This window comes from Neoarius graeffei, chromosome 15, assembly GCF_027579695.1.
Source record: "Neoarius graeffei isolate fNeoGra1 chromosome 15, fNeoGra1.pri, whole genome shotgun sequence".
Classification (NCBI taxonomy): domain Eukaryota; kingdom Metazoa; phylum Chordata; class Actinopteri; order Siluriformes; family Ariidae; genus Neoarius; species Neoarius graeffei.
Genome location: NC_083583.1, coordinates 72,105,776 through 72,125,243, shown reverse-complemented (window position 1 = coordinate 72,125,243; position 19,468 = coordinate 72,105,776). Strand labels below are relative to the sequence as shown.

General features: G+C 42.6%; 1 pseudogene; it reads left to right on the top strand.

Moving 5' to 3' along the window:
- Positions 1 to 353: 353 nt before the first annotated feature.
- On the top strand, positions 354 to 8,830 carry LOC132899059 (craniofacial development protein 2-like; annotated as a pseudogene).
- The last annotated feature ends 10,638 nt before the right edge of the window (positions 8,831 to 19,468 follow it).

Here is a 19,468-nt window from a genome sequence, read left to right as displayed (position 1 = left end):
GGTGTTGTACACTTCTTTGGCCTTTTCTCTGATTAATTTTCTCAAGACCCTCTCGTGACAGGCCCTCTTGGCCAGCACCCACTCCCTTATGCTAACCTCTAGCTCCTCGCTAGCCTTCTTCCTGCCCCCGCCTGGTAGCCGTGCTTTGCTGCCCTCCTGCGTTGAAAGACATTGCAAGTAATCTTTCTGCTTCCTCCACTCCCTGACTCTTTTGGGGTCCACAGAAAAATGTCTTGTGGCCGCTTCTCCACTGTTGTCCTCTGCATATTTTACTACGGAAAGTTTAAATTTGATATCATACTTCTTATTTTTTCGCGGCGGCGCCATGATGAACGTCTCAAACAGCTAGCACAATGCTATCTGAGGTAAAAAGAATGTTTTGAAGAAAGAAGCCTCAAGATTCTAGATAGAACGTTTGGACACTTTTTTTTTTTAGACCCCGGCGAGTATTCGGAACCGGCCTTTATTTGTCACAACACACGCGTACACCCGGCCGTTAAAGGGAACTCGGTGGTTAATTGGAACTCGGCTATTATTTGGTATTTTACGGTAACTTCCTCAAATTTCAATCGATATTCAAACGGTTTGGTTTGTTATATAAAAAACAAACAAACGGAAGTATGTATTTATGATATTAATGATGAATAATCATTTTATGTTTTAAAAAAATACGCATAGCTTGGCGAAAATATTTCAGTATACTACAAACTGTAAGACAGGATACATGCTGAAATTCCTATGCTGTGAGAAGCCTAACCCTGCATACTTATGGATAACTGCGGCCTTAGGACAAATAACCATACAATTTATTTCCAATTTTTAGTGAAAATATTTTTACATGTGATAGGGCCGTAGGGGAAGCTAAAGTTAAATAAACAGCTTACTCACTTACAACCTCACACCCAAATGTAACAATACAGTATGATACTGTTGTCCTAGCCCGGCTGCTCATATCAGGAACTGTATTGGACATTATTTAACTAAGTAAATAACGCTACCGATTATCCTTAAAAAAATGATGTATTATCTTACTGGTGAAAGGTGATCCCGCATGCCCTACTTTCCAGACATTGCCGGTTCGAGCAACCGAAAGCCGCGCAGAAGTCTGGCATCTCGTCACAGTCAGTAATTTAATTTCCTATAGAAATCATAATGTAAGTTGTTTTAAATTAACCAACCTGAAAATGAAAACCATGTGCAAGTGCAACTTCAGTTATTGAAAATATTATCTCATGACCTTCCATGTAAAATTAGTTGGTGCTACGAGCTAGCCTAGCATGAAACACAACTTTGACAAAGCTGCAGTAAGTCGTTTTTGAAGAGAAAAGGTACGATTTTAGCATGTTCAAGCACCCAGAATTACAACCACATTAATAATGTTTTAAGAAATCAAACCATTTGTATATATGTCAAAATTTCAGCGAGATAAGAATATAAACATTTAAGCATCTCAATGGTCTTACCTCAGTGTACTGCAAATTCTGTGGAAAAGCTTGCCTGTGGTAAGATGGCCACCCTGTGCGGACTTTCTGGAATACGCGGTGAGGCATCTAGTCTTCTATTGCCGCTTTTCCACTACCAACGCAGCTGAGTTGGGCTGAGCCGTGCCGTGTTGAGTCGGGCTGAGTCGAGCTGAGCGGGGCTGTTGGAGTTGCATTTCGACTACAACCGCGCTGAACCATGCTGGCTGGAAGTGGGTGGACACATTGGGTGGAGTTAGCAAAAGTGGGTGGATGTCACGTGATGTCGTTAGGCGGCACAAACAGTGACATCAGTGATCTTTTAAGCGGTAGTCTCATGACCCAAATAGTAAACAATAAACATGGAGTCATTAGTGTTGCTGGTCTTGGTGCTGTGGCTTGTTGTCACCGACAACGACAACAGATACTGGTAAGAGCGTATAGATGAGGCGAGGCGCATAAGGCTTCAGAAATTCTCATAATTCGTAATTATTCTTCTTCTGGGTTTACGGTGTTTACAGATCCCAGCGTGCTCGCGGGGTGTGTGTGGGCATGTGAGGACACTCCTCCTCACCAATCAGTGCACAGGGGAGTGTCTGCTCACGCCCCTAGCCCCACTCGGCTTGGTTTGGCTCGCTTCAGCCCTACTCCAAAACCATGCGAGTTTTGGGTGCTAAGCAGGGCTGAAGCGAGCTGAGTCATGCTGCTCTAAGGTAGTCGAAACGCGAGCCGTGTCGGGCTGAAGTGAGCTGAAGCGAGCTGAAAAAGGGTAGTGGAAAAGGGCCATAAGTAATCCATTTTCTTAGCAATCTCTGGCATGTCTTGAGACCTGATACACTTAAGTGACTCTACGGTGGCCTTCAGTGCATTGACATCTGTTTGAGCTTCTTTCAGTAAAGTTTTAAGAGTGTCGACTTCTGCTTGCAAGTACTGTAGTGATGACTTGACTTCCTGAACTTCTCTCACAAGGGAATCAGTGTGCTTGTTAGCTGAATCCATTAACATCTGGGTAAAGGATTGAAAAATCGCTTCTTGTCTTTTTAAGAGATCCTCATAGAACGCTTTGTTCTGTTCCATCATTTCTTTCATTACCCCCACTGACACGAACTCATCTTCTGCTTGACTTTTCTGGCCGCGAGCGGGCATGATTGAAAATGGAAAGAATACTTGTATTGAATAAATTGGAATGGACTCACCGTTTTATCTTCCTGGGACCTTCTGTTGAAGAGTTATAGCTATAACAGCTTCAGGGTTGAGGTGCAGAAAGTCGATGTTGTAGCCTCTTAGCCCGCTCTCGCGCAGCCTCTCAGCCCACTCTCGCTCAGCCCACTCTCAGCCCGCTCTCACGCAGCCTCGCTCCCGCGCAGCCTCTCAGCCCGCGGCTGAGTTTGCCAGTGGGTGGAGCTCAAGGCACTTTTGCTTGAGCACAGGAGGAAACAGGCTGGTTGATTTCTGATATGTTTTCCCACCAATACTTATTTTGCAAGATTTGATACATTCTCTGACTACCTAGGTGTCCTGTTGCTGGGAATGAATAGGCCCAGGTGATGAGCTGTCCTTGGAACTGTGGAGGGACATACAGTTAGGTCCATAAATATTTGGACAGAGACAACATTTTTCTATTTTTGGTTCTGTACATTATGTAGCGGCCCCATGCCTACATTACTGGCATGACATCTAAAATCATCCAAATCAACTAATTAACTATGGGGCGCCCTGAGTTCTTATCAGTAGAGGTGATAAAACAGCAGTAGTTTTGATCGGATTGGTTATGAGTTGTTACCTTTTAATGTCCTGTAAATATACCCTTTTTAACTTTTTAACCAAGTAAAAATATCACCATGAAATAATGAATTGCAAAATGAAGTGTCTTTTTACTTTTTACTGAAAAATGATTTTAAATGAAATTACAATAAAATATGAAATGAAATACCCCTATTGTCTTGTTATTCAATAAACCAAAATACACACTCCTTAGAGTGGGTTCAAACTTAAAATGAAACTTAAAATGCTCTTATAGCAATATATGTTCAATAATCTATGTGCCTTAGCACAAAGACCCTTAAATTCAAAGTTCCCCTTTAAACTGAAATATACCCTTTAATGAAAAAATGTACCTCAGTTAAATGAAACCCTCAGTGTCCATAGAAGTCACTTTAAATGCAATAAGCAAACCCTTCAGTGCAATACCAAAGTCACTTGTAAATAACCTATGCCGGCTTTAAGATAACTAAATAACCCAAAAAAGTACCCAGTTGCAGACCTGAACGATGCTCGGGTGCGTTGTGACCATTAAAACTTAACACTGGCCGCTTCACTAAATGAGCATAAATAAAATGAAACCGAGGCCTGTACCTTGTCGTTGCGAATAGAAGAGTAGAGAAGTAGCGAGTGTTCACGTGCTGACTGTGTGCGATCACGCAGCTGAAGCGTGGCCCTGGTCGTAGCTTGTTCCTCATGGGACACGCGACTCCCGCATGGACTCCTGCAGCACCGAATCTCCCGTTCCCTCACCGCGTCGCTGGTGTCGGTCGCCTTGTCCAAACGAATCCCCAACTCCTCCGGTGTTCAGGACGGTTCACGTACTCAGTTCCACAAGCACAGCCACCGGGTAGCACAGCAACGGTGTAGCAAACCCTCTTCACTGTCTCTGGAACTCGTGTGCTCTCGTGCCGGTCACTTGCGGTTTTCACGACGGGCTGAGATTAAAACTTCTCACAGAATAAAAAGGAAAGTGTCCCAAAGCACATGTCTAAAGTCCACTGCTTTCTAAAGTGTTCTAGCCGAACACTTGGCTGCAGAATCTCCCCCATAGCCTGGGAAAGTCTAGGCTAAACACAGGCTAGCGAGAGGAGACAAACGAGCTGACTGTCCCCTTCACCATCCTCCGACGAACCGAATTCTCTCGCGCTCTCTACTTCCCGTTACACAACAGTTCAGGGGTCAGAGTCCTCGACCAATCAGAAATTAGGAAAATAATTCATCAAATATTAGAAAAGGAAACAAAATACAAAATTGTAGAAAACAAAAGCATTTGGCATAGGATTATTACAAGTGCTTGGAAAATGCATTTCAAACGGTTTTAACCATTTTAACATTGTTAAACCCATCAGATGAATTGAACCCAAAATATAGCACAGGGCTACAATTACCACAATGAATTTTGAACAAAACAATTCAGATGCAGGTGGGTTGAACAAAATGATTGCATAAAAATGTGAGGAACTAAAGCATTTTTAAACACAATCCCTTCATTTCAGGGGCTCAAAAGTAACTGGACAAATTAAATAACTGTAAATAAAATGTTCATTTCTAATACTTGGTTGAAAACCCTTTGTTGGCAATGACTGCCTGAAGTCTTGAACTCATGGACATCACCAGATGCTGTGTTTCCTCCTTTTTAATGCTCTGCCAGGCCTTTACTGCAGCGGTTTTCAGTTGCTGTTTGTTTGTGGGCCTTTCTGTCTGAAGTTTAGTCTTTAACAAATGAAATGCATGCTCAATTGGGTTGAGATCAGGTGACTGACTTGGCCATTCAAGAATATTCCACTTCGTTGCTTTAATAAACTCCTGGGTTGCTTTGGCTTTATGTTTTGGGTCATTGTCCATCTGTATTATGAAATGCCAACCAGTTTGGCTGCATTTGAGCACACAGTATGTCTCCGAATACCTCAGAATTCATCCAGCTGCTTCTGTCCTGTGTCACATCATCAATAAACACTAGTGACCCAGTGCCACTGGCAGCCATGCATGCCCAAGCCATCACACTGCCTCCGCCATGTTTTACAGATGATGTGGTATGCTTTGGATCATGAGCTGTACCACGCCTTCGCCATACTTTTTTCTTTCCATCATTCTGGTAGAGGTTGATCTTGGTTTCATCTGTCCAAAGAATGTTCTTCCAGAACTGTGCTGGCTTTTTTAGATGTTTTTTTAGCAAAGTCCAATCTAGCCTTTTTATTCTTGAGGCTTGCACCATGCAGTGAATCCTCTGTATTTACTTTCATACAATCTTCTTTTTATGGTAGATTTGGATATTGATATGCCTACCTCCTGGAGAGTGTTGTTCACTTGGTTGGCTGTTGTGAAGGGGTTTCTCTTCACCATGGAAATTATTCTGCGATCATCCACCACTATTGTCTTCTGTGGGCGTCCAGGTCTTTTTGCATTGATGAGTTCACCAGTGCTTTCTTTCTTTCTCAGGATGTACCAAACTGTAGATTTTGCTGATGGATGCTGACCCCTGCCTTTTTGCACCATGCCACAGGACTTTTATATATATATATATAAAATAATATATATTTTTTGTGTACATATATAAATTTGTAGTGTGTATATATCACTGTTTTGTTGTTTACATTTTCTATTAAAGTTTGCAATTTGCCACACAGTTCTGTTGTGTGATGTATGATGACTCAGTCTTGCATCTTCTTTGTTGCCGCTGCTGCAGGTGCATAGTGCTGCCTAGTGCGTTTACCTACCTCTACTGTGCCGCTGCATAGGTAGTGAATACTTGAATCCCTGCCATTGTGCCTCTGAACTGAGCAATAGAACTGCAATATTATATATAGGTTGTATTATTATTATTATTGTGTATTATTATTCCTATGGACTCTTCTCCTTCCTGCACAATTTCTTAAATCTTGATCTGAAATCACACGCATTGCCTATATATTATATATGCCATTTTATGGCTAATCCATGGTGTGTATAGCCCACAATGACGAGTCAATACTCTATTCCATTACTGCCTGTGTAATATTGTAGGTCTGTTTTTCAAGCAAATTGTTTTATGGTTGATCAGTACTTTATAGTTAATAACCTAAGAGAATGAATACATGAATGGTCCTAGTCATAGACCATTACACCATATTTTGTACTATAATAATGGTGATAATAAAAATTATTTTTATTCTAATAATATAAACACTTCAATATACCACATATATGCAATATTGTCTTTGATGTATTTAAAGCACTATTTAGAGGGTGTTTTGGAGACTTTCTACTAATGTGACTGTAATTACGCAAGCTGTCAGCTGATCTGTGGTCAAAAATCGGCAACGCGATTGGTCCAGACCGGTCACGTGATGTCCTGACACGTCATTTTTAGAGGAAAATAGTTCGCCACGCGATCGCTCGGTGCGAGGAATTGACAGGATTATAAGGTGAGAACTTTTTTCACCACACTTTCTAGTACTCATTCTTAATTTTAAAATAAATATTTCGTAGTTCGGAGACGTCGGAGCGAGATGAAACGAAAACGGGGTTCACCTTACGGCCTATAAACCCTTCATCCAATTTTAATGTGGATACCCTCAAATGAAAGCTGAAAGTCTGGACTTTATGTCCATGTCCATTACATAACTATAACTTGAATATGTTTCAGTAAATGGATAAAAAAACAAAATTTGTGTCAGTGTCCAAATATATATGGACCTAACTGTATATGAGGCCAGGACAGTGGGTGTCCTTAAGGTTGTGTGGCTGTGCCTGGGCTATGGCTTTATCTATTTCCCATGTGATTGCATCGACAAAACAGTTGGAGGCCAGGATGGGAGTAGGTTCTCTGCTGGTACTTGAGGTTGTGTGAAGTCTAGAGAGGGTGTTGGCCTTAGTATTTTTGGCACCAGGACAATAAGAAATGGAAAACCAAAATCAGGTGAAGAATAGTGCCCATCTGGCTTGACATGAATTAAATCATTTAGCGATTTTGAGGTACTCTAGGTTTTTATTGTCTGTAAGGATGGTAAATGGATGGATGATGCCCTCTAGCCAATGTCTCCATTCCTCTAGGGCCAGCTTGATCACAAGAAGTTCTTGGTTACCGATGTCATAATTTTGTTCTGCCAGTGACAGTTTTTTGGAAAAGAAGGCTATGGGGTGCAGCTTAGGTTTTTCTCCAAAGCGCTGGGACAATACTCCTCCTACTCCAGTCTCTGAAGCATTCACTTCTACGGTATCAGAGATCCTTTCTGTGAGAACCTTAACTTCTCTAACTGCAGACATCATAAGATTTCACGTATCCAGCTGTTGTGATTTGGAGGAGAAACATGTTTCCATTTGAGAAGAATGGCACGCCTGGCCAGCAGGGTAGTGAAGGCAATGACACACTGTGTAGTTATGGGCAAATGTTTGGTCAGAGGGAGACCAAAAAGAGCAGTCAAAGGGTTCGGTTCTAAATTTGTATTGAGAGCCTGTTTGAGAGTTTGGAATATATCGAACAAAAAGTTGGTCAGCCTCGGACACGTCCAAAACATATGTGAATGATCAGCTGGAGACTGCTTACAGAAGTTACAAGCATCACTGTGATTGGGATATTTTAGCAAGTTTAACATTGGTGAAAAGGGCTCTACGGAGAACCTTCCAATGCAATAGACCATGCCTGGCATATATGGACCAGTTTTAAAATGTCCCTCCACTGGCTGTCAGATATGCCTACTCTCAAATCCTGTTCCCAAGTGTTTTTAGGTAATACAGTGGGGACCGGACTCAGAAGTGCAATCTTATTATAGATGACAGATAGTCATTTTTGCTCCAAATTGAGGGAGAGGAGTTGGTCAGTTTTAGCTTCAGGGGGATGATTTGGGAAGTGTGGGAACTCATCTGCATGGTGCAAAGACGCCCAGGCTGCGACAGGCAGCGTGAGGATAATGGTGAGCCCTCGAGCGCAAAAGGCCCTCCGTTTGGTACACCAGCACACCAACAGGATCCTTGTCACTGATTTCGAGGGGAACCCAGTAACAACTGTCATGAGTGTGTACTCTCCCACCAACGCAGCACCAATCAAAGAAGTGGAGACGTTCTATGATGACCTGAGAACAGCTATCCACCACGTGCTGGCTCACAACTTCCTGAAAATCCTGGGGGACTTCAACACGAGACTCAGACCAGAAGATGCCCTCTTCACATACCACAACAATACCAACCACAACGGAGAACACGTAGCCACCATGCTCAAGGAACATGAGCTTCTGGCCGCCCACACCACGTTCCATAAAAAAATGGGCAAGAGATGGACATTCCAGGACCGAGCTACCAGTTTGCTACATCAGCTGGACTACATACTGGTAAGGAGGAAATGGAGGACATCCATCCTGAACACATAGGCATACAACACGTTCGACTCTGTGGGCTTTGATCACCGTGTGGTCTCTATGAGGGTGCGCCTGAGTCTGAGGGTCCCCAAGCATGCTCCGAGGGCCCGGTCTGATTGGGAGGCCTTTGCAAGAAGCCCCAACCTCCAGGATAGTTACACAGCAAAGGTGAGAGACCGCTTACATCTGCTGGCCGAGGAGGATGAGCCTCATACAACATATGGGCGGTTTCTCACTGCAATTGAGGAGGCAACAAGGAGGTGGTGCCGATGAAGGAGGAGAAACAGAGCTTCCTCCAGATCCAAGCACCCGGAGGTCATGAGGGTGTGGGCAAGGGTGGAGGAGGCACATAAGAACTTCGAGAGAGAGGGGACCACAGAGAGCCAGGAGGTGTTGAATGAGGCCAAACAACAACTGTTCAGCACCTATGGCAGGATCAGATGGGAGGAACTGATGGAGAAAGTGTGGAAAGTGGAGGCTGTGCATGGCGAGTGGCAATACAAGGAGTCATGGAAGGTCATCAACAAGACAAGCAGGCACAAGAGGTCGAGGGAGGGACAACTCACAGGCTGCAGTTCAGCGGAGAGAGTGACCTGGTGGTTTACCCACTTCTGGGATCTCCTCAGCACACCCCCGACAATGGTGGGAGATGAGGAAGAGATGCCTGCAGTCCTTGCAAATCTCAAAATTGACGATGGCCCCTTCACAACTACGGAGTTTGCCACAGTGAAGTCCATTCTGAAGCAGGGGAAAAGTGCTGGACCGGATGGCATCCCCCAGAGGTCCTCAAGAACTGTGATCTCGGCAACATCATATTGGAGATCTGCAACCAGGCTATGATAGAGAACATCAAGCCTGATACAGTGGGGCAAAAAAGTATTTAGTCAGTCACCAATTGTGCAAGTTCTCCCACTTAAAAAGATGAGAGAGGCCTGTAATTTTCATCATAGGTACACTTCAACTATTAGAGACAGAATGGGGCGAAAGAATCCAGGAAATCACATTGTAGGATTTTTAATGAATTAATTGGTAAATTCCTCGGTAAAATAAGTATTTGATCACCTACAGTGCCTTGCAAAAGTATTCATACCCCTTGAACTTTTTCACATTTTTCCACCTTACAACCACGAACTTAAAAGTTTTTTATTGAGATTTTATGTGATAGACCAACATAGAGTAGCACATAATTGTGAAGTGAAATGAAAATGATAAATGGTCTTCCAAATATTAAACAAATAAAAATCTGAAAAATGTGGTGTGCATTAGTATTCAGCCCCCTGTACTCTAATACCTCTAAATACAATCCAGTGCAATCAATTGCCTTCAGAAGTCATCTAATTAGTTAATAGAGTCCTACTGTGTGTAATTTACTCTCAGCATAAATACACTTGTTCTGTGAAGGCCTCAGTGGTTTGTTAGAGAACACTGAAGAACAAACAGCATCATGAAGACCAAAGAACTCACCAGACAGGTCAGGGATAAAGTTCTGGAGAAGTTTAAAGCAGGGTTAGGTTATAAAAAATATCCCAAGCTCTGAACATCTCAAGAAGCACTGTTCAATCCATCATTCAAAAATGGAAAAAGTATGGCACAACTGCAAACCTACCAAGACATGGCCGTCCACCTAAACTGACAGAGTGAGCAAGGAGAGGACTGGTCAGAGAAGCAGCCAAGAGGCCCATGATCACTCTGGAGGAGCTGCAGAAATCCACAGCTCAGATGGGAGAATCTGTGCACAGGACAACTATAAGTCATACACTCCACAAATCTGGCCTTTTTGGAAGAGTGGCAAGAAGAAAGCCATTGTTGAAAGACAGGCATAAGAAGTCCCGTTTGCAGTTTGCCAGAAGCCATATAGGGGACACAGCAAACATGTGGAAGAAGGTGCTTTGGTCAGATGAGACCAAAGTTGAACTTTTTGGACTAAATGCAAAGCACTATGTGTGGCAGGAAACTAACACTGCTCATCACCCTGCACACACCATCCCCACTGTGATACATGGTGGTGGCAGCATCATGCTACAGTATGGAGATGCTTTTCTTCAGCAGGGACAGGGACGCTGGTCAGAGTTGATGGGAAGATGGATGGAGCTAAATAAAGGACAATCCTGGAAGAAAGCCTGTTGGAGGCTGCAAAAGACTTGAGACTGGGAAGGAGATTCACCATCCAGCAAGACAATGACCTTAAACATACAGCCAGAGCTACAATGGAATGGTTTGGATCAAAGAATATTCATGTGTTAGAATGGCCCAGTCAAAGTCCAGACCTAAATCCCATTGATCATCTGTGGCAAGACTTGAAAATTGCTGTTCACAGATGCTCTCCATCCAATCTGGCTGAGCTTGAGCTATTTTGCAAATAAGAATGGGCAAAAATTTCAGTGTCTAGATGTGCAATGCTGGTAGAGACATACCATAAAAGACCTGCAGCTGTAATTGCAGCAAAAGGTGGCTCTACAAAGTATTGACGCAGGGGGGCTAAATACTAATGCACATCACATTTTTCAGATTTTTGTTTAAAATTTTGAAGACCATTTATCATTTTCATTTCACTTCACAATTATGTGCTACTCTGTGTTGGTCTATCACATAAAATCTCAATAAAAAACTTTTAAGTTCGTGGTTGTAAGGTGGAAAAATGTGAAAAAGTTCAAGGGGTATGAATACTTTTGCAAGGCACTGTACAAACAAGCAAGATTTCTGGCTCTCACAGACCTGTAACTTCTTTAAGAGGCTCCTCTGTCCTCCACTCATTACCTGTATTAATGGCACCTGTTTGAACTCGTTATCAGTATAAAAGACACCTGTCCACAACCTCAAACAGTCACACTCCAAACTCCACTATGGTCAAGACCAAAGAGCTGTCAAAGGACACTAGAAACAAAACTGTAGACCTGCACCAGGCTGGGAAGACTGAATCTGCAATAGGTAAGCAGCTTGGTGTGAAGAAATCAACTGTGGAAGCAATTATTAGAAAATGGAAGACATACAAGACCACTGATAATCTCCCTCGATCTGGGGCTCCATGCAAGATCTCACCCTGTGGGGTCAAAATGATCACAAGAACGGTGAGCAAAAATCCCAGAACCACACGGGGGGACCTAGTGAATGACCTGCAGAGAGCTGGGACCAAAGTAACAAAGGCGACCATCAGTAACACACTACGCCGCCAGGGACTCAAATCCTGCAGTGCCAGACGTGTCCCCCTGCTTAAGCCAGTACATGTCCAGGCCCGTCTGAAGTTTGCTAGAGAGCATTTGGTTGGTCCAGAAGAGGATTGGGAGAATGTCATATGGTCAGATGAAACCAAAATAGAACTTTTTGGTAAAAACTCAACTTGTCATGTTTGGAGGAGAAAGAATGCTGAGTTGCATTCAAAGAACACCATACCTACTGTGAAGCATGGGGGTGGAAACATCATGCTTTGGGGCTGTTTTTCTGCAAAGGGACCAGGACGACTGATCCGTATAAAGGAAAGAATGAATGGGGCCATGTACAGTGGTGCTTGAAAGTTTGTGAACCCTTTAGAATTTTCTATATTTCTGCATAAATATGACCGAAAACATCATCATCAGATTTTCACACAAGTCCTAAAAGTAGATAAAGAGAACCCAGTTAAACAAATGAGACAAAAATATTATACTTGGTCATTTATTTATTGAGGAAAATGATCCGATATTAGGCGGCACGGTGGTGTAGTGGTTAGCGCTGTCGCCTCACAGCAAGAAGGTCCTGGGTTCGAGCCCCGTGGCCGGCGAGGGCCTTTCTGTGTGGAGTTTGCATGTTCTCCCCGTGTCTGCGTGGGTTTCCTCCAGGTGCTCCGGTTTCCCCCACAGTCCAAAGACATGCAGGTTAGGTTAACTGGTGACTCTAAATTGACCGTAGGTGTGAATGTGAGTGTGAATGGTTGTCTGTGTCTATGTGTCAGCCCTGTGATGACCTGGCGACTCGTCCAGGGTGTACCCCGCCTTTCGCCCGTAGTCAGCTGGGATAGGCTCCAGCTTGCCTGCGACCCTGTAGAAGGATAAAGCGGCTAGAGATAATGAGATGAGATGAGATGATCCGATATTACATATCTGTGAGTGGCAAAAGTATGTGAACCTCTCGGATTAGCAGTTAATTTGAAGGTGAAATTAGAGTCAGGTGTTTTCAATCAATGGGATGACAATCAGCTGTGAGTGGGCACCCTTTTTTATTTAAAGAACAGGGATCTATCAATGTCTTATCCTCACAACACATGTTTGTGGAAGTGTATCATGGCACGAAAAAAGGAGATTTCTGAGGACCTCAGAAAAAGTGTTATTGATGCTCATCAGGCTGGAAAAGGTTACAAAACCATCTCTAAAGAGTTTGGACTCCACCAATCCACAGTCAGACAGATTGTGTACAAATGGAGGAAATTCAAGACCATTGTTTACCCACAGTGGTCGACCAACAAAGATCACTCCAAGAGCAAGGCGTGTAATAGTCGGCGAGGTGACAAAGGACCCCAGGGTAACTTGTAAGCAACTGAAGGCCTCTCTCACATTGGCTAATGTTAATGTTCATGAGTCCACCATCAGGAGAACACTGAACAACAATGGTGTGCAAGGCAGGGTTGCAAAGAGAAGCCACTGCTCTCCAAAAAGAACATTGCTGCTCATCTGCAGTTTGCTAAAGATCACATGGACAAGCCAAAAGGCTATTGGAAAAATGTTTTGTGGACAGATGAGACCAAAATAGAACTTTTTGGTTTAAATGTGAAGCGTTATGTTTGGAGAAAGAAAAACACTGCATTCCAGCATAAGAACCTTATCCCATCTGTGAAACATGGTGGTGGTAGTATCATGGTTTGGGCCTGTTTTGCTGCATCTGGGTCAGGACAGCTTGCCATCATTGACGGAACAATGAATTCTGAATTATACCAGCAAATTCTAAAGGAAAATATCAGGACATCTGTCCATGAACTGAATCTCAAGAGAAGGTGGGTCATGCAGCAAGACAACAAACCTAAGCACACAAGTTGTTCTACCAAAGAATGGTTAAAGAAGAATAAAGTTAATGTTTTGGAATGGCCAAGTCAAAATCCTGACCTTAATCCAATCGAAATGTTGTGGAATGACCTGAAGCGAGCAGTTCATGTGAGGAAACCCACCAACATCCCAGAATGGAAGCTGTTCTGTACAGAGGAATGGGCTAACATTCCTCCAAGCCGGTGTGCAGGACTGATCAACAGTTACCGGAAGCGTTTAGTTGCAGTTATTGCTGCACAAGGGAGTCACACCAGATACTGAAAGCAAAGGTTCACATACTTTTGCCACTCACAGATATGTAATATTGGATCATTTTCCTCAATAAATAAATGACCAAGTATAATATTTCTGTCTCTTTTGTTTAACTGGGTTCTCTTTATCTACTTTTAGGACTTGTGTGAAAATCTGATGTTGTTTTAGGTCATATTTATGCAGAAATATAGAAAATTCTAAAGGGTTCACAAACTTTCAAGCACCAGTGTATCATGAGATTTTGAGTGAAAACCTCCTTCCATCAGCAAGGGCGTTGAAGATGAAATGTGGCTGGGTCTTTCAGCATGACAATGATCCCAAACACACTGCCCGGGCAATGAAGGAGTGGCTTCGTAAGAAGCATTTCAAGGTCCTGGAGTGGCCTAGCCAGTCTCCAGATCTCAACCCCATAGAAAATCTTTGGAGGGAGTTGAAAGTCCGTGTTGCCCAGCGACAGCCCCAAAACATCACTGCTCTAAAGGAGATCTGCATGGAGGAATGGGCCAAAATATCAGCAACAGTGTGTGAAAACCTTGTGAAGACTTACAGAAAACGTTTGACCTCTGTCATTGCCAACAAAGGGTATATAACAAAGTACTGAGATGAACTTTTGTTATTGACCAAATACTTATTTTTCTCCATAATTTGCAAATAAATTCTTTAAAAATCAGACAATGTGATTTTCTGGATTTTTTTTCTCATTCTGTCTCTCATAGTTGAGAGATGAAAATTACAGGCCTCTCTCATCTTTTTAAGTGGGAGAACTTGCACAATTGGTGATTGACTAAATACTTTTTTGCCCCACTGTATATGGTCCCTCTCCAACATCATACCGGCGCCCAAATCTGGAGATCTGTCTAAGCCAGACAACTATCGTGGCATTAGCCTGAACTGTGTGTCATAGTGGAAATGTACAACCGCATGATACTAAACCGGATCCGGGAGGCCATTGACCCCCACCTGAGGGACAACCAGAATGGGTTTAGAAAGGGAAGGTCCACTGTATCCCAGATCCTGGCACTAAGGAGAATCATCAAGGAGGTGAAAAAAACCAACCTCATAGCTGTCCTGTGCTTCAGTGATTTCAAAAAAGCATTTGACTCAATACACAGAGGCATGATGATGATAAATCCTTAAGGTCTATGGAGTCCCCCCAATCTACTCCGTGCCATAGAGGCCATGTACACAGGCACAAGAGCCAAAGTAGTCACCCCGGATGGTGAAAGGAGTTCGACATCCTGGCAGGGGTACTGCAGGGAGACACCCTTGCCCCCTTCCTCTTCATCATAGCTCTGGACTACACGCTAAGGAAAGCCATCAGTGGGCAGGAGCTTGGCTTCACAATTACACCTAAGTCATCTAGGAGAAACACTGCTGTGGTCCTGACAGACCTGGATTACACGGACAACATCTGTCTGATGTCTGACCATGTGGAGCAGGCACAGGCTTTCCTGAATAGAGTGGAGGCGGAGTGTGCCAGGGTGGGCCTCAGGCTGAATGCCAAAAAGACTGAGGTTATCACCTACAACATCCCCCTGGACCACCCGCCTCTCGAATCAGCAGGGGGCAGTGCACTGGCAGAAGTTGGTGACTTCAAGTACCTGGGCTCCTGTGTTAATTCCTCTGAACAGGACCTTAAGGTGAGAAAGGCACTGGCGTGGAGGGCCTTGAATGGCATGAACAGTGTGTGGAACTCCAAACTCGCCTGACACACCAAGCTGAGCTTCTTCTAGGCGACTGTTGAGTCTGTCCTCCTGTACGGCTGTGATAGCTGGACTCTGAAGCCCTCCATGGGTACTACACCAGAATGCTGCATGCTGTGCTAAACATCAACCAGAAACAGCATATCACCAACACGCAGCTGTATGGAGGGCTAGCGAAGCTCAGTGAGAAAGTGGCGTCAAGAAGGTTGACGCTCAGAAAATGATTGCAACTCACTGGAAACCACTTCATGACCCATCTATTCGAACTTGGACCCTCCTTTTCTTGGACGTCACATACATATATATATATATATATATATATATATATATATATATATATATATATATATATGGGCGGCACGGTGGTGTAGTGGTTAGTGCTGTCACCTCACAGCAAGAAGGTCCGGGTTCGAGCCCTGTGGCCGGCGAGGGCCTTTCTGTGTGGAATTTGTATGTTCTCCCCGTGTCCGCGTAGGTTTCCTCCGGGTGCTCAGGTTTCCCCCACAGTCCAAAGACATGCAGGTTAGGTTAACTGGTGACTCTATATTGACCGTAGGTGTGAGTGTGAATGGTTGTCTATGTCTATGTGTCAGCCCTGTGATGACCTGGCGACTTGTCCAGGGTGTACCCCGCCTCTCGCCCGTAGTCAGCTGGGATAGGCTCCAGCTTGCCTGCGACCCTGTAGAACAGGTTAAAGCAGCTAGAGATAATGAGATGATATATACTGGGTGCGATTTGCTGGGGGGGATGGTGGGGATCATCCCCCCCTCTGGTTTTTATCTCTGCTGAAAAAAAATCCTCGGGGACAACCCCGTCAATAAAACAAACAAACCAAAAAAAAAGTTGACATGACAGGCATGTTGTGACACAGTTTTCTATGGTCTATATTGCACTCACTTTCAAAATGACCCGAAGTGGCAGCTTTGATGTTCACGAACGTCCCCAGCAAATAGATACATTGTAGATAATAACAATATCTTTGCGTTCTATCGCAGGGATGCAAACAGCGCGCCTTTTGGCGGATGCTGCCTTTTTCACGGCCAATTTTTTTTTTTATTTGGGGGGGCATTGGAGTGTCTGATTATAATTTCAAAGTCAATTCTGTATTAAAATTACTAAATAAGCAAATCCGTTACAGTCCATGAAACAGGAAGTATAAGGATGAGAAAAAAAAACAGTTTAAATCGGAAAGCTGTGCACAATGTGAACTGCGCCATCAGAGCAAACTGTTCATTTAGTATTCATGTATTTTAGTGATTTTCGAGTCACTGTCCATTTAATCCGGAGGGAGAGAAACATCACAGCAATGCGACAAGCAATGCGAACTTTGTTGTGTGTTAGTGCTCGTGTATTTAGTCAGAGAGATAGGAAGATGAATTTACTATCTCTGGTTTAGTGTTCGTTTTCATTTAGTGTTATTCATTTGATATCATCGGATGTTATTGAGCTGTTAGCCTATTGTTACCTTAATTTTGTGATGTTTCATGATTAAAAAAAAAAAAATCCCCCCTTCTGGTTTTTTGACAAATCGCACCCTATATATATATATATATATATATATATATATATATATATATATATATGGAGCTCTCTACAGCTCGTATAAATGGAGCATTGGAAAAGACTCTGGACACTTGGCTCAATATTGCTGAATCTTTGAAATGTATGTTGTAGGCTTGTGCTAAGCCCTTTTACTTCTGTTTCTGCACATGTCTGATCATTTATGTTTTATGTCTGTCCCTCTGTAAGTGTCTTTTTGTTTGGTTGTATGTTTGTGCATGTCCATCTCTGTATGTCTTCTTTGTATGCACCGGACTGTGTTTTTAATATTGTGGTGTTATTATGTCTCCCTCCTTCCCATATTTCCTCTCTGTGTTTTTGTCCTGGGACACGTTCTTATGTCTTGGGCATATTGTGTGTAATTGGAAGGTACAATATGACAATATGATAGTGTTCTACAACCCTGTGTGACTATACTTAATAAAAACATTTGATCGCAAAAAAAGAAGGATGAAGCTCGTTGGCCACTGCCATATACATTGAGAGCTCCCAGCCAGTAGACTGGTGCTATGGGAGCCAACACATGGGTGGTGGGCATGAGGACATCCCACCCCAACATATGTGGACGTGCTGAGGAGAGACACAGGAGTGGAGAGTTCTGGGGAACTGGCTGGATGTATGGAGGATCGAGACGACTGGAGACTCCGCTGTCAAGCTCGTCTGAGACGACTTGATAATGGAACTGCTTTTGAACAAAGTGTCTCATTTGAAGGTACTGAAAAAGTGGCTATTGGGAAAGTTGTATTTGACTGACAGAGATGCAAAGGATGAAAAAACTCCTTTGTCATACAAGTCGTTAAGTGTTCTGAGGCCCTTATCTGACCATATGTGAAAAGTAGGGTCAGAGCAGGAGTGGATGAACACATGATTATTCGAAACTAGAGCAAAAATCAAAGCTCTATATAAGCCATGCTGCTTCCTGAATTGGATCCAAATTTTAGTTATATTGGTGACGACCAGGTTAGGTGAGAGCCTATGGGCACTCATTCTGTGAGCAAATCACAGAATGCAGAGAACAGGAAGAGGATGGCATTTCAGTGTGAGCCCAGGGTGGACAGGTGTCCATACATTCACAGCAGACCCAGTATAAAAGTTTATTAATGTTGCAGGCCCAAAAGTAATGACAAAAATTTTGCAATGCTAGTCCTTCAGATTTAGATAGCTGAAGAATCTGTTTCTTAATACGGGCTGGTTTGCTATGCCAAATGAACATGTTAAGTTGTTGTTCGAGATTAGCAATAAATGATTTCTTGAGACAGATTGGGTTGTGTTGAAAAAAATAAACAAACAGAAATTTGGGAAGGATAACCATCTTAATAAGATTGACTTGGCCTGCAAGGGATAGGGGGAGGGCAGTACATCTGGACAAGTCTGACTTTCATTTATCTAGTAAAGGCTGAAAGTTCTTAAAGGAGATATGCAGAACCTTTATTTTTAAATAAATTTCTGAATGGACAGTATCTCCATCCTTGACTCTTGTATGCTGCATAAACGGGAATATAGTTGCCCCTAAAAATGAAAAGTTCCTCCGATCATGATGCATTTTTGTTTTTATGTTCCTTTTGGTAAGAAAACACACTGGGTGAAATATTTTGACAAAATTCAAAAGTTTAATGGTGGCACCAGGAGCTCAAAGTTATGGAAAAAGCTGCTATTTTATGACTTTTTTTATGACAAAATTTTGATTACTTTTCATGAAACATTATGGCACCTTATAGAGTATACCAAATATCTTAGATATACATTTTTAGTACATATTCTAAATATATTATCAAGCACAGTTTGAGTTTTAGCTGTTCATTGAATCATTGTTCAACAATACAAAATGTATTATGAATCACATTTAATGCTTCTCAGTCCCTTGCAAAGGTTCTTAACATGATCTCTGGGTCACAAGAAATCAATAAATCGAGTCCAACATTGTGATTCAAACCATACGCGAAAACATATAAAATAAGCATTTTTTGGCAAAAAATGAACCTCATGGTGCCACCATTAGACTTTTGAATATGGTCAAAAATTTTACAGGATGACTTTATTGGTGAAAAGGAACACCCAAACAAAAATGCATCAGACTTTATGAAAGTGAGGGCAACTGATGCACCCTAATATATATATATATATATATATATATATATATATATATATATATATATATATATATATATATATATACCGTAAAATACCAAATAATAGCCCGGGCGATTATTTGTCTCAATCGCGTAAGAGACCCGGCGCGTATTAGAGACTAGGCGGCTATTTGGAACAGGCGATTAATTCCTTCTTCACAAACACCTTCCCCAAAATCTACCTCAAAACGGGGAAAAAATCATTCTCAGATAGGCCTACTTTTAACCAGTATAACTTACAGTTTGTTTAGAGTT